This window comes from Pteropus alecto, unplaced genomic scaffold, assembly GCF_000325575.1.
Source record: "Pteropus alecto unplaced genomic scaffold, ASM32557v1 scaffold5, whole genome shotgun sequence".
Lineage (NCBI taxonomy): Eukaryota > Metazoa > Chordata > Mammalia > Chiroptera > Pteropodidae > Pteropus > Pteropus alecto.
Genome location: NW_006441953.1, coordinates 26,988,162 through 26,995,417, shown reverse-complemented (window position 1 = coordinate 26,995,417; position 7,256 = coordinate 26,988,162). Strand labels below are relative to the sequence as shown.

General features: G+C 51.5%; 1 long non-coding RNA gene across 1 annotated transcript in view; it reads right to left on the bottom strand.

Moving 5' to 3' along the window:
- The window catches only part of LOC112485518, a 113,589-nt gene that overhangs the window by 70,972 nt on the left and 35,361 nt on the right, over positions 1–7,256 (bottom strand). The gene's annotated exons all lie outside the window — the stretch shown is intronic.

Sequence of the window (7,256 nt, the reverse complement as noted above, 5' to 3'; positions counted from 1 at the left end):
CAGGAATGGAGACAAAGGAATGAATGGGCAAGAAATCTAAGTTATTTTGGCCATGAGAGAAAATATTAAATTTGAAATAAATCCATTCTCCCTCTTCAATACCCTTCCTCCTTTCCAAGGATATGTCTTTGAATATGCTCAATTCTTTGTCTTTTGTGGTGCTAAAAGAGGTGTGAGTTGCAAGGAAATCTGAGAGGTACAGACTATTATGGGATTGATTTACATCTGAAAGAGTCCAGAGTAGATTATGAAACAATGAAAGATAAAGGGAAATAATGCATTTGAGGATAGTAGCTGGCTGGGTTTGAAGAGTTTTGGAGCTCTTTAGAACAAAACAAGAAGCAGCTATTCAAGTATAGTTAAGTTTAGATAGATAGATAGATAGATAGATAGATAGATAGATAGATAGATAGAGGAAAGATAAAAGAAAGAGAAACAAAAAAAGGTAAGTAGGTAAAGCAATAAAGAGATGGCAAGATGTAGCTATAGATAATGATAGAGATAGAGAGAGACAAAAAAGCGGATTTCAAGATTTGCTGTATATTATAAAATGGGCCTCTCTTTAGGTCTTTATAGGATTCGGTAAACATTAACATTGTTTTAATTTTTTTTATTTTTGATTGGCAGACTGCTGGGATTTTCTATGAATTCAAGCCAAGGTTAACTTCAAGGCAAGAGCCAAGAGGCCAAGATATGTGTGGGTTACAGGTGGAAGACTTAGGAGAAGGCAATTTACTAGATGTGCCAGATTAAAAAAAAGAGAGAGAGAGAGGAACCTGTGGTAGCACCCAGGCTACTGGCTTCAGTGCCCTGGTTTAGGGGGTCCGATGTACCACACTGGGCAACACGGGTAGTGAAGCAGACTTTGGGTGAAAGTTACGGGGTCTGACCTTGGACGTGTTGAGCTGGGAGTACCTAATGGACACGCACGTGGAGCAGCCTGGGCTGGAGTCTGTGGCAAAGATAGGGCACCCGTGGCAGTGGGACTGGGTGGGAGACTGCCGCCAGGGGTGTGTCCCTGGAACACTCCACAGAGAGACGAGACGGGCCAGGGAGGCAGGAGAAAACTGGAAGGAGCGTTGTCACGCAAGCCGGAGCTCGCACGGCCAGCGAGAGGCTCCAGCGCTGCTGTGCTGTCCAGGAAGAAGGAGACTAGCATTGTCTGGGACACTCACCCTGCTCTGAAGAATAAAAATAGCAATAGGAGATAGAATACAAAAGACTTGAAAGAAAAATAGCCATATTCCCGAACAAGGCTATGCCCCTACAGGCCACATGTGGAAGAGAAATGCACAGCACTAAGTGGGAAGGGGAGAGAGGCCTGCAGGGCTCTGGGCCAAACGCCGGCGGGGGCAGCCAGAAGTTCACAACGTGGATGGAAAGAGGCCCAGGTAGGGTGATGGGGGCCAGCATCAGGCTCGGCGCGTGAAGCCTGGAGCAGAGCAGGAAACTTCCACCCACGAACAGCGGCTGAGACAGCTATGATCGCTGCCCAGAGCCGCAGCAGATAGCAGACTGCTGCTCGGGCCAGCCAGGAGCAGAGGCGCCGCAAGGCCAGCTGGGTCCACTGCAGATCACAGGCACACCCCGTGCAGCCTCCCCACTCTCCAGCGCAAACTCTGCCCACCTTGGCCTCCCAGCTCTGTCCTTTCCACCCAGAAACATGGCTGCATTCCACCTGGCTCCTCATCCCTACACCACCTCCTGCACTACCTCCTGCACCACCTCCTGCACCGTATCCTGCACCACACCCTGGACTGCATCCTGCACTGCATCCTGCACCGCATCCTGCACCTCATCCTGCACCGCATCCTGGACCGCATCCTGCACCGCATCCTGCACCGCATCCTGCACCGCATCTTGGACCGCATCCTGGACCGCATCCTGGACCGCACCCTGCACCGCATCCTGGACCGCATCTTGGACCACATCCTGGACCACATCCTGGACCACAACCTGGAACGCATCCTGGATCACACCTTGGACCGCATCCTGCACCACATCCTGAACCACATCCTGCACCACACCCTGGACCACACCCTGGAACGCACCCTGGACCGCATCCTGCACCACATCCTGGACCACATCCTGGATCAGATCCTGGAACGCATCTTGGACCACACCTTGGACTGCATCCTGCACCGCATCCTGCACAGCACCCTGGACCGCATCCTGGAATGCCTCCAGGCAGGAAGCTGGGAAAATCATGCTCACCTGACGTGTGGCCCCCCTCGGGGACCACTGCCCTGCACTGCCTAGTGTTAAATGTCTGAAAACTGTTTTCTGGGTTTTATCTACCTTTTTGTCTTCTCAGATGTGAGGGCAAATCTGGTTCTTGTTACTCCATCTTGGCTGGAAGCAGAAATTGTTCCTTCGACCATCAGTGCCATCTATCTGTCCGTGAGCTGTTGATTCCCAGGTTCGCACTTGCAGCCCCTGCCTCTCCCCCTCCCTGCAGCTGCCCGTGAAATCTTCGTTCCGATGTCTAATCGTTACCTTAAACTTCTATCGCCCCAAACATGCACCTGCCCCGCTCTCCTCTCCTGTCTACAGCATCTGCATCTCTCACTTATGCGAGGAGTCCCTGAACCTGCCTGTTCCCTCAGCCAGCTCCTCCCTACTCACACTCACAGATGCACTCACACCCAAATGATTAACAGCCTCCGTCCACCGCTCACCGCACACACAGAGCATGTGCCCACACCTGGGTCCAGACCGCCAGCGTCGTCCCCTCGAATGCCACCGCGGCCTCCACCCTGTCTCCTCTCTTCCAGCCATGTCCCTTCCACACTACGTTCTATATAGCAGATGAAATGATATTTGCAAAATATTTATCTAGCCATGTCACCTCTCTGCATGAGATCCTTCGATGTCTTCTCGCCATACTTTGTGTAAAATCCGAGGCCCTTCCTGGGGCCCCCGAGGTGCTGCGCCGTCCGGCCCTGCCCCCAGCCCACCTTCCCCTCCGTGCACTAAGCACTAACCCCACCGGCTTCCACTCCCCCGACATGCCACGCCCACTCACGCCCCGAGTCTTCACACGCGCTGTTCCCTCTACCTGGCACTCGCTCCCCGACAGTCGGAGGGCTGGCTGCTCCACCTTCCCGTCTGCCTAACTGCCCCCTCCTCAGCGAGGCCTTCATTGTCTACTCGTCTGATGGAGGCCCCGCCCTGGCCCTTGTTTGTTTCTTTACAGCACTTAGAGTTTACTGTTTCTTTTCCTATTTGTTCACAGTATCCTGTGTCTTCCTCGCTGAGGTGTCAGCAGCAGGAGGGCAGGACCGCTGCCCATCTTGCTCATCATTCTCACCCCAGCACCCATCACCGTGCCTGGCTCTACAGATGCTGAGGCAATCGGTCGGTCAGTCAGTCAATCAAAAACTCAACGAACTGATGAATAAACAAGGAGGTACGATCGCGTCCCAGAGGCAGAGAGCAGCCCTTTAAGGGTTTTATCCAAAGCTGTAACATAATCAGGTTCATACTCTGGATCTTTGCTCTGGCTATGGACAATGACGTGAGGGGGACAAGCCTGGCAGCAGCTGGACCAGGATGAGGATGGAGCAAGGGAGGCGCCCAGTGCGAAACATCCGAGAAGGCGCTCGCTCTCACGGCCACACAGTGTGGAGTCAGCACCTGAGAGCGAGTGCTCCTCAAGCCTTACGCCCTAGGTGCCTCCCTGCCTCGCCCCGGCCCAGCCCTGGGCAGCAGGGACACCCTTGACCATGACCGTGGTCATGGTCACGGACAGAAGTGGGCCGATCTGGCCTGGACCAGCAACGCGCACCCTCTAGCCCTGCTGCACGGTCTCCATATCCGGTCTGCCTAAAAGCGCACGGGATCTCCTTCCCGTCTTCTTAGAATTCTTTCCAAGCCCCCAGAGCTCATTATGTTAGCCACCTGCCACCTTCGTAGCCACAAGAGGCATCATTTCTGGTGAAAAGGGAGCTCCAAAAGGACGCTAGGGGAGGTTTGAGGCTGACGGGCTCCTAACTCAAGGGCGTCGTAGCGGAAGAGAAATTGAAAGCCGTTTATTTAGTCTGACAATTCCAGAAGCACGTGCCCGCAGAATGCCGCTGTCTTAGGACTGGGAAAGGTGTTCCAGTGGAAAAGATCCAAAAACCATAATATCTTCCTATTTTATAGGTACTGTAGTTTGATGAAGGGGAATTAAATATAAAACACCATTTTTTCAAATATTCAGTCTACCTGCTTCTCGCCTGTATCTCATGTTAGACAGTGTGGCACTTAGCGGAGCCGAAGTGACTTCTCACGTCACACCTCTGTGTTTCCTGCTGGAACACCGACCTCCACAAGCCCTCTCTCCGGAGCGTGGCTGAGGGACAGGACTCCACTTTCCTTGTTTTCCAATATGATAAACTGAGATGCCCCGGTTCACCACATAAGGTGACGGCAGCACCCAAATTTGGGGACTCCCACTCCAGCCATTATTATTCCTACCTCGGTCCTCTCTTTTTCCTCTTAATGCTTTCCCCAACAAGTGTACTTCCAGGATCCGCGAGGATGGGCTCAGTTACACTGCCATAACGAACGACACTCAAACCTCGGAAGTGTAAACACACAACCATACAAAGAGTTTACGTTCACGCGCGTCTCCAGCTCAGGGAGATACGGCCTGAGCGGCCTCTGTGAACCCTAATCACTCAGCAGTCCAGGTTGATGGACACGTCAGTTAGATATCTGTTTCCAAACGTGAGAAGAAAATGTGGGAAATCAGGCGTGGATTTTTTAGTTTCTGCCCAAAGGGCTTTGGCCAAAGCCACTTGCGTGGCTGTAGCTGGTTTCGAAAAGGGTGGGAAGTACAAATTTACCGGGTGGAGAAGGATTTGGTGAACAACCCCGATGACTGCCACACTTTGCCGTACGGAAGACGAGGAGGAAGCGGGCAGGAGGGGAGGAGGAAGGAAGGTGAAGACCCCTCGTGCTAAGGGATGAGAAGGCTTCCATTTTCTTAACGAGATGGTGATTCTGAGCAATTTACTTCATCCCATGAAGTCTCAGTTTTCTCACCTGTAAAATAGGAATAACGGTACCTGCCCCATGGTGGTTGTGGAGATTCAATTAAATAATCTCCGCAAACTTCTGTCTCATACATCACAGCTTTCGAAGCACTTTCAAGTCCGCTGGCACGTCTGAGCCTCACGGCGAGCCTGGAAGGTCAGTGGGAGACCCTGATCACTCGTATTTACAGCTGCGGCGGAGAAAGTCCTAGATCCAGGTGCCTGGTTGTCGCACCCTGAGGCCAGGGGAGGGGCCTGGGCTGGGTCTTCAGACTCAGACTCTTGCCCTCGCCTATCTGACCCCGTCTCCTTCTTCCTCTCTTCTCTGGGCACTTATTGAAAAATAAAATAAAATAAAGTTCACTAGTGACAGGTGAATATTTAGGCTTACATCAAAGTGAATGACTGAAAAAATAAGAATGCAAAATTGGCGAATTTGGCCCAGGCCGGAAGATAATAACACCTGTATTAGCAGAAGTCAGTGGAAAGCCTCTTGACGTGTTACTGTAATATTTTCCACACATGTTAATAAAAAACTCTGGCTGCACACAGAAGACAGACGTGCCCAAGGGCTTCGGGGGTCCCCGAGTCAGGGAATCTCGCTGTTGTGGTGTCCACGCAGGCGGCACACGCTATTGCATTTGATAAGCATCAAACCATGGGTTGTATAAAAGAATGAGCTATGCTAAAAGGCAGCTGGAAACATACAACGAAAACACCCTTGACCCTCTGTCTTAGTCTGCGGAGAGGCTGGTTCCTTAGCCCTAACAGTGAAAGTTAGAGCAAGTTCTGTCTTCTGACAAAGTGAACCTTAAAGAGAGAGCCCAGACTTTCCAGACAGACGAAGCTCGCCCCATGTCGCCCCGCCAGTCCTAGCCAACTGCTCAGGGAAGAGAGGGTGGGCGAGTGGGAGTTCCAAGCCCCACGCTCCATCAGTCTAGCTGATGCGCAGAGGAGGATCGCTTGGCTGTTGCCCCAGCAACCTGCACATCTTGAGGAGCAAACTCCCCCTCCCTTCCCGGAGCTGTGGAGCTTTCCAGAAGCCCATCTCTAGAACCCTCTCTCCGGTACTCCTGCCCGGATAGCGCCCACCCACCCTCTTCTTTCCTTCTGCCTCACGATGATGACGTCACAGCTGAGAACTCGGTGCATCTCTGATTGCTTCGTGTGGAAGAAAATGTAGAAAAATTCATGCCTCTCATTTTCAGGAGATCTGGGGAAGGCTAGGTGGCCGGGTGAGGCTAAGCCTCACAGGAAGGAACCTTGAACTTCGCGGGCCAGGGTGCGGTGCACGGCGGGGTGTAGACACGTCCGGGATGGGGGAATTGGGAAGACTAAGGCGGGGGAAAGCTGGGTGCTGGAGGAGGCTTCTCTTTTACTCTCAAATCTTTGGTAAGGTTGCTAAACTTACATTTACCTGTATGACTAGTTTTTTTGTTTGTTTGTTTGTTTTTGGATAAATAAAATGGCAAAGGGGCCAAGGTCTGTTTTCCAGTTGGCCCAGAGCCAAACCAAGATGGAACCGTAGCAGAAACAGAAGAGGCCACTAGGAAGAAGACCATAAATTTGCAGAAAATGCAAGGAGGGCTTGATTCTCACCACCCAAACATTGGGTGTTCAGACAAAGTCTACCTAAAGCCCAAAAAAACATCTGAGTTACTCCTGCATGCTTCTATTAGTTCAGTCTTGCCACATGAAGTACGAGCTTTTCGAGGGTAGAAATCGAGTCTCGTTTGTCACTGTATCATCACGACCCTGATACCTTTGCACGCCTCATGCCTGCTGGTGCATTAGGCTGCGACGCCCAGGACAATTCACTGAAGACTTGGGAAGGGCCCGAAGGAGCACTGAACAGCGACCAGTGCCTGCGACTAGGAGTCTCGGCAGCATCGGAACGAGGCACTTAGTCTCTCTGGGCCTCAGTTTCCTCATCAGTAAAATGGGCATTAAAAATCTAATTGAAAAAAACTCTAATTGAAGGACCATTATATTAAGTGCTCGATTGGGTGAAATGATGGTAAAAATAATGAATATCGAATGGATTCACAAATTATCAGTGCCACGCATACGAGTTTTAAATCTTTTTCTCAACGTTACTAACACTTGGGAATGTAACTAGGAGCAAAAGGAGTTACAGCACAGGCCACGCGTGTCTGTGAAAATGTTCCAAGCAAGAACTACCACTCGGACGTGACAAACGCAGGCCCCCCGCCGCGCCCACCGGGACCATTCCTG